This window comes from Motacilla alba, chromosome 2, assembly GCF_015832195.1.
Source record: "Motacilla alba alba isolate MOTALB_02 chromosome 2, Motacilla_alba_V1.0_pri, whole genome shotgun sequence".
Classification (NCBI taxonomy): domain Eukaryota; kingdom Metazoa; phylum Chordata; class Aves; order Passeriformes; family Motacillidae; genus Motacilla; species Motacilla alba.
The window spans coordinates 60166315-60175396 of NC_052017.1; the positions used below are offsets into that span (position 1 = coordinate 60166315).

Genomic DNA, 9082 nt, shown 5'->3' on the forward strand with positions numbered 1-9082 from the left:
ATATTGATATTGGTAGGCATTGATGCTAATTCATGTTAAAATCAATATCAAAATTATTAGAGAGTTATGCTTAGATATTAGACAATTCTGCTTATCAATACAGGTAGGTGTTGATGGAAAGTGCTGTCAGTAATGGCTGGCCTAGGTGACTATCAACAGCTATTGATATTGACAAGTAATGATAGGTAGCCATACCTATTGATACTGCTACCTGTGGCTTTTCAGGGATGCCAGGATGAGGGAAGAGTTGAGCATCTTGACTCCATGTTTCAGAAGGCTGGTTTATTATATTAAAAATGCTAAACTAAAACTACACTAAAAGAACAGAGAGAAAGGAATCATCAGAAGGTGAGACAGGAATAGAGTGGAATGAATAACAAAGTATTGTGACTGACCGGAGAGTCTGAACAGCTGGACTGTGATTGGTTATTAAGAAGAAGCAACCACATGAGACCATCAAAGATGCAACTGTTGTATTCCACAGCAGCTGACAGTTGTTTACATTTTGTTCCTGAGGCCTCTCAGCTTCTCAGGAGAAGAAAATCCTGACAAAAGTATTTTCATAAAATATGTCTGTGACAGCTACCTGTTGATAGATACCCAAATACATGGACACTGATACTCATGCATTGTTTACAATACCAAAGGGTATTAATGAGTACAAGTGGCTACAAATATAAATAGATATTGTTACTACTGATATTGATACATTTCAATTGCTCACTGTTTTGAACCTTCTTGATAAACATTATCAAAGGGTATTGCTCTTGATATTTAATAGTGCTTTATGAGACCCAAATCAACTTCCAAAACAATAGACATAGATACCCATCACTATAGATAGATACCAAGTTGAATAGGTGTGTAGGTCTATCAACAGGTATGGATATTTGGACATAAATTTGTATCAATACCTACTCACACCTGTACCCACCTACATGTATCCCAACCAATAAGTACTGAGGCCTATCATATTGCTCTAAGAAGGGATCTATGTTGGTAGGTATCAATGCAAATTGACAAAAAAATGTACCAATGCTTATTGGGAGGTATTAATATCATCAGTGGCTAGCAATAGGTATTAATATCATAGATATAAGTATTGACAGATATCAGTGCCCAATAATATAGGTATTGTTAAGTATTGAGCTCTTAACATTACCAATAGGTATTGATATCAACAGGTATCAATATCTATCAATAGATATTCAAACCCATAGGCAGTACTAGTTATCAAGTCAATAGGCATTCATGCCTATTGATATCAATATGCAACTCAAAAAGGATCAGTACCTCTCAAGATCAGTTTGTATAAATAGATACCAACATCTATGAATACACATTGGTAGTGATTCCTATTGTGAGCTCTTAATATATTGCTACATATGCTTATTTATATTAAGATATATATATATTTATATCTATAAATACATATATAAACACATATCAATATAGATATCAATATTGATAGGTATAGGTACAAACTATTGTATAATTACATTGATATATAGATGTCTATAAATGTACATAAAACAGAGAAAACACTACTTCCTCTCAATTGCTTTAGTTAGAGTTGACATTGGGGAAAGAAGGAGGGGATTCCTCTTTGCTATAACCAACATATGAGTTACATAAAAAAGCTGTGTGTGGCCTCCAAACAAGTTTAAAATATATTACTTTTTTTCAGATTTTGTGGCACTAAATTCCTGACAGTATATCTTTACTTCACATCTGTGGAAAAAATCATAAGCCATTTGAGAGCCATCTTGGATTGTGAGAAGAAAACACAAAATCAAGGACAAAAGACCAAAATTTCCTTGTCCTTCCCCAAAAATACTATACAATGGGGACTCCATTGTCAAACGCTAAATCTTTCTATATGACAAACTCAGTCAAGAATTTCAATGGTATCTAGATTCTAGAAAATATTTTAATTTTGTAGTTGCGGGAGACAAGTAAGTTGACCAGTTCACCAAAGCCATGCAATTTCTAATTTTATAAAACAAACTAATGGCTAAAATGTAAAGAATTTCTCTCACTCCGATATCTCAAGGAAATCAAATAGATCCGCAAGCACATGACACTCACATATATAAACTTAAAAATAGACCTGAGAAAATTGTTGTTTTGACATGAGTCTGGGGGTGGGAGGGGAGTGGAGGGTGTGGAGTGAAGGAGGGAAAAGTGATCTAGATAATTGTGTATATATAAAAGGCCAAATCCTTAGGCCATAAACCAGGCATACATCCAATGATGTCAATGTGTTTGGCTTATAGGGGAAATAAAACAACATTTTATTACATGCTAAGTGAGAATCTTTGCTTGACCAGAATGAGGGAAAAGTGCAAACAGGTGCTGGCTCAGCAGGGATGGAAACTCAAGAATAATAGCAGCTTTTCCTCAGGCTCATATGCATCCTGAAAGACTACATTTCTGTCAGTACCTTAATAAAGAATTATCTACTACCCAATCCACCTATGTCTGGGTTTGAGGCTATCTGTAGAAGCTTTTGATTGTGAGGCTGCTTAACATTATTTCTCCATCCTTGCCTTTGCTAATGCACAAGCTTTTGCAAAAGCAGCAACCCCCTTCAGTCAAGGAAGCTGGGGCCCCACTCTCCTCCAGATTGTGGGGAAAGAAAGGAGTCATTATTGACACATGCAAGTGATTTGAGAAGAGACTGTCTACCCCAATAGAAAAAGACTTAGTTGTCTGGTGAATCAGGAAATGTCAGACCTTCTGAAAGGTTAATGGGAGGCTTTAGAAGCACATTAAATCTAATCTTACAGCATGAATGCTGATGACTTTATGTTGAGATCCTAGAAATAAGAGCAAGAAAGAATATTTTAGGTGAAAGTAAGTTTTGACTGAGGAGCCAGGAGAGAGCTTTATTGCAACATATTGCTGAATTTCTCCTTCCATACAGGGCTGGCAATCTGCCTGGTACCATATGCTAAAAAAAGATATAATATGAGACCATTTGAACTGAAAGCAAATTTTTTTTATACTTGCTGAAGTTTAATTAAATGAATGACCTGGTCAGCTCTAGAAGGGAAAGAAATTGATTTCTTTCAGAGTTATGTAAATGGGTTGCATAAAACTTCAGTCGCTGCAGGGACTGCTAGGGGTCTATATAGTGCTGTTAGCATAACCTCCCCAGTTCAGTCAGACTCATCCGTGCCTCTTCTGGTTTAGCTGAAGAATCATTGAATATGGAACTCATAAATAAACACACTTTGCATGCTGTCTTTTCCCCTGCATTTTACAATCTCATATACATTAACAGAAGTAGTAGCATAGGACATGGGGGAAAGAACAAAGGATGTTGTTAGTTGGGTTTCATTGCATAATTCACACACTTTTGTACCCTTAGCTTTTTAAGCAATATTTTCTGTGGTATCTTCAGGTTTGAATTTTACTTTTTGGTCATTAGTCTCTTTCATTTAGGTCATTAGTCTCTTTCATTGCCTGGCTGCTTTGGGGAGATTTGCCTTTGGTAGTCGTTAGCAGGTTTTTACAACGTGGGTACAATTGGTTAATCCCATAATAGAAACCTGCTGTGCAGAGAGTGCTATTTTTACTGTACATACTGTATCTCATAGCACAAGGCAGTTTTAGAAGGCGATACAGCTGCCATTAAATCTATACATCTCAAGGAGGACCATGAATAGCTGCTCCTTGTGTAAGGACGTGTCCTGCAGTTCTATTATCCCAGCTCAGGCTCTGAGTAACACTTTTCTTTAGCAAATCAATATCCTTACCTCTCCTTTTTTGAGTCTTTTTGCTTCTTTCACTACATCCATTGTTCCTGAGAAGAAATAGTGCCTGTGTCTCTACTGACCTATGGGCACATGTGCCTAACTGAAATGCCAGCAGGAACACTGTGGGGCTCCTGTCTTTCCAGGGAAGCCAGGGTGCTAGGGGAAGAGATAAGGTGCAGGGCAGAGGTTCATGCTGCTGCAAAGCTGGTGCCTGAACAACCTCCAGGTTAAAAGTAGCCACTGTGAATTAGGGGTTTTACTGCAGTCAGAGTAAGCAGCCAAACACCCTGGATGAGTCTGCACATTATGGCTGAGCCTCACGCAGCACAGGTTGCCCGGCAGGATGTCTGTGCCACAGCCTCTCTCTTCACAGCCCAGAAATAGATGTGTCCTGGTTCTCCCTCATCCCTTTTCAGTAGCTCCTGCTGTAAGGGGCACTTTGGGAACATGCTGTGTGCACAAGTGTGCGTGAAGCGTGTGGGGTGGGGGGGCAACAACACGTGCTCTGCAGGTTGCTCATTTGGTGCAAAATCTGTCCATGTAGCTCTGCCAAATGCAAGGGTTTCTACCTCACATTTTCAGACCCACTCAGATCCTAGCGCCACTGAGGTGCTAGGGTTTTACTCCTACTGTTCTTCTCCCAGCACAACATAATTGCAATCAGATTAAACAAAACATGAGAAAACGTGCTTATGGACTAGATTTATAAATGTCTGGTCTGTTCCCACGTCAGCTTGACAAATGCTGGGCTTTAGTCCATATGCTACTTTTAAGATTAAAGAGGGCAAAACATACAACAGTGGTCTAAAGCAAGAGCTGCATTTGTTAATATATCCTGAAAAATACACTTTTTTAGAGACTGGACATCTATATCAAAGCATAATCACTCACCAGCAAACATCCAAGTATCATTCGCCTACAAAAACCTTGGCACATCTGTGCATTTATCAAGTCATAAAAAAATCCTTAAGGGGGCTGTCATGTTTCCCATGAATTATCCCAACCTGCATGCACCTCAACCTGAACCCTCTGGGAGAAGGCTAAGGCAACTGCTGCTGATTTATGGAGGCAGACAGCTTGGAGTCCCTGCCAGGGAGTAAGTAAATCGTGGTGACTGTGTGATAAAAGGGTAAAGCACAGTCATTTTCAAATGCTCATTCATGCAATTCTTCTAGATGAGATCTGCTGAAAGTAATGAGGAGGTTTATATTCACTCCTACTGACCTACACTTCTATTGGAAAAAGTTCCAAGGTTCCTAAGTATGCGAAGACTGAAAACACCTTCAACTCCAGCTGGGTCATGGGGATGTGCCCAGATTTTTCTGTGTTAGTGGCACAAGGAAGACCAGAAGGTTCCTGTACTCTGTCACACACACACACTCACACACACTTGCAGGAGTCGCTTCATTAGGACTAAAAACTAGAAACCAGGAAAATTTAAATGAACACAAAACTAGTGGCAAAGACTGAAAATTGATTTCTATTTTGAAGAGATGTCCCTGATGTTCCCCCTCGGTGCTGTACCCTTTGGTGGTGGGTTGCTGCCCCTAGGTGTGGTAAGGCAGCAAATTAAATAATTAATTAATATTTAATGCAATAAATACAAAATTAACACTCAGCTGTATCCACTGGGACCACTAGTAATTCTATGTTTCATGCATTACTGACTCAATGTATGTCAGTACATTCTCTGCAGTAACAACATTATTTCTTCTTTTGAGTCAGGGTCATGGGATCATATTCAAAACTATCTACAGAAGAGATTGTAATTAAATTCAGAGATTGGATCCTATGTGTTCTATGTTCACTAACTAATGCCACCACCTCCCCCCTCCAAATATATACATGTAAATATATTTATGCAGGTGTGCCTCATGTGCCTCTCTAGACTTATATATGTGTGTGTTTGCTTGTGCATGGCAATCACTACATGCAGTAAACCTTCTTTGGTAATTATAAGTCAGAGTTCAATATGATATCTATGATCATAAAATCTGCAATCAGTGGATAAAGTCATGAAAATCTTATAATAATGTCAACTTTCCAAAGATAGCCTGAGAAACTAGAAAAGTAGATGATGGTGAGCATGAAGATTCTCAGTTATACTGGGGACTCCATATGCCTAATTTAATTCCGATTATTTTGTCATAAAATCATAGTTTTGGTAAGTCTCTTTTAAAATAGGGTTCTTTAAAAACAATAATTATGAAATAAAAACTTAGGAAGTTTTCAGCACTAGAATTATGTCTTCATTTTTTATATTGATGTATGTGGGGGTTTTCCCAGATAGAAATGTGTTTGCCAGGTGAGTTTGTCTCAAATCTGTCCATGTGTAATCAAAGGCCTTGAAATATTTTCTCAAGTAGTTGGAGGATGGAAAATATAATAACTAAAAATACAAAAGTCAGTTAGAAAGCAGGGTCTTTTCCTGCACTCTGAGCTAAGCCACCGTCACTGTACTTTTTTCTCCATAGATTTCAAATCCTGTTTCCAAACTGTCCTATCATTTAGTCATTATTTACAAGTTACGGTCTATTCAGACAGTATCCCTACTCTAACTCTTAGAGTCATAAAGTAAGATGAGGTGACAGTATTTCACAGTGGATCAAGTTGGCTTTTTTAATGTCGTAAATGAACTTAGATTTAGCCTCCCCTAACACTAAAACAAAGCTTTAGTTTCATTTTGGAGGGATGTGGAGATATTCAGGAGGATGGTGATGTATGAGCAGATTTTCCCTCCCCCTTTTTATTCTGTTATTACTTTCCAGTATCTCCAGGCTGCACAATATTCCTGGAAAGCAAACACTTTATGCAAAGCAGCTGTCTAACGAAGTTACTTTTCCTTTCCCTTGCAGGGTGGCCTATTGAACATGATTAACTTGACTCTGATGGAAAGAGAAAAATAACCTGGAAACATCTGGCAAATTGTAAAGCAATGCCTAACATTTTTTTTCCCTGTAGGATTTAATTCAGAAACGTACTTAATGGATCCCCTTTTACCTAAAGCACTAAAGGTTTTGATGCAGGGGTTTGGGGGATTTGGGTTTGGTTTCTCTCACCCCACTAGCTGTAGCTCTGCAATATTTTATCTCGTACTCCTGAATCCATTAGAAAAACCGTGCAATTACAAAGTGGGCATGGTGCTGTGTTGAAAAGGTGTTTACTGTTCCAGGCTGGTCTGTTGTGCTTTGTGTGCACATTTGAGTCTTGAAATACATGAAAATTAATTTCCTCTGTTCCATGTGGCTAAAATGACAGTTGAAACTTAATTCAGGGACTCACACAAATAGAAATTGTCAAAGGATTTTTAAAAATGAAATGAAGGTCGGTAAATTTTTTAGAAGATTTCATTCAATTCACCAGGCAAAAAAAAATTGTGAAATGTCATGTATAAAAAGGCATTCTTACTTTACTGTTTTTGTAAAAAAAAAATTGAAATATTGCAAAAAAAAAAGAGAGAAAAGCATTGTGTTTATTTTAGACATGTATTTTTTATTCAGACATTTTGTCACATAATCCATGGAAAGAATGCACTCTACAGAATTAAGTATTTCATATTCACTTGTCTCTTACATATAATTTCTCAAGTGGTGTTATTTTGTGGAAAAAGAACAGAGAAAATGGGAGGAATGAAAAACCACTGCAAACAAGTGTCAGCTTTGTCTTCTTTTTGGAGACTTCTTCAAAATTTCATATAGGACCATAAAAAAAAAAAGTTTTTAGAAAGTAAATTAAAATTCTTTCACAATTGTGTGAAAGACACATAATTTGATCAGTGGTCAAAATTCAACCCCCCCCCAAATTATGTTGACCTGATGTGAATGATTTATGTTCTGGCTATCTGGCTTATCTGGCTTATCTATCTTGCAAATTTTAGACTTTTGAAAAAAGGCTTCATATGCAAAATTTTAAATTTTAAAATGAAAGTTCTCTGTGATCTGAATATCTAGTAACAAAACAGCTCACATTAACTCAATTTCACTTGATGATACAATATCTGTTTTAATTTTAGCAAGCAGCAAAAGAAGCCCATATATGGATTTCTTTGGCAAATATTTGTGAAAACAAAGTTTTTAGATCTAATTCCATCAACAGCCCCTGAAAAACAAGAAATGTGTCACCTTATGGATTGCTATGATCTACACAGGTCATACAGGCAACAAGTTTTTAAGGCATGTTTCTTCTTCTGCAACAAGTTAAAGGTAGCACCCAAAGACATGTCCATGGATTTGTGGCCCTTGTGATATGCACCAACCCCTCTCCTGCAGCTGCAGTGTTAAAATTGCCTGATGTTTTCATATTTTAAGCACAGAGTTTTATTAGAATCTACCCAAAAAGTACCTCTGCATGTCTACTGGCTTATCTCCAGAGGCTCAGTTTATTTTCTTCTGAATGCCTTGGAGGACTAAAGGGTATGTGACCACTTCTTCAACAACACATGCCACGACTCCAATTTGCAGTGCTCGGGGCCATTTGCAGCAAGTCCATTTCAACCCTCTCCCTCTCCATTTTCAGGCATTGCATGAATTATTAGCAAACTTACAGGGATACGATCTCCAGATGCACTCTGTGGTTGCTCGTTCTGTACAGAACAGACGCAAGAATAGCAGCAGCACAGAATATGGGTGAATTTGCGACAGCTTCTGATGAGGCATCAGACTGAAGTGAAGGTTGAACTGACAGTGCAGAGTCACTTCCACCATTTATCCTGAGGTATCTGAATGACTTTCACTCAGCCTCTATCCCAACAAAACTGTTGATTTCAAACATTTCTCCCTTTCTGATCTCACTTTTCATCCTGATTGAAGTAACAAGTAGGCCTTTCCAGATCAAATATTCTAATTGTAGCATTCCTTCCCTAAGGGTATCTCTAATACTGATTTCATGGCTGCATTGAATGAGAGGCCTTTCTGTCCATATCTGTGACTTCTCTCTCTTTAACCCCTTCTGTGCATACTTTTCTTCATTTTGCTTAGGATTTTTGTTCGCTAACATCCTCATTTCATTAGTTTATTTGTTTGCTTGTTTGTTTGTTTGTTTTTCTCTATTTTATAAGGAATCCAAATATTTGTAATGGCAGATGCTTTTTTGGAGAATTCACATAAGCTGAGCAAATGCTCCACATGATATCATCTGCTCTTGAGTTCTCTGAAATTTATCTGTCCTCCAAGCAGTAAACTGCTCACCACCTTCTTGGAGACAAAAATGGGATCCTTCCTATATTTGTCAACCTGTGTCCATTATAAAATTGTTATAGGTATCTAGGCAAAGAAATCATGGAATCTGTGAATCATGGAACTCATGAACTATGTTTGAGAAAA

General features: G+C 37.7%; 1 long non-coding RNA gene across 1 annotated transcript in view; it reads left to right on the forward strand.

The window, feature by feature from the left end:
* The window catches only part of LOC119697456, a 48646-nt gene extending 41530 nt beyond the window's left edge, over positions 1–7116 (forward strand). Inside the window, exon 3 of the long non-coding RNA XR_005255851.1 lies at positions 6617–7116. This is a non-coding gene — a long non-coding RNA (uncharacterized LOC119697456). The remainder of the gene's footprint in view (positions 1–6616) is intronic.
* The last annotated feature ends 1966 nt before the right edge of the window (positions 7117–9082 follow it).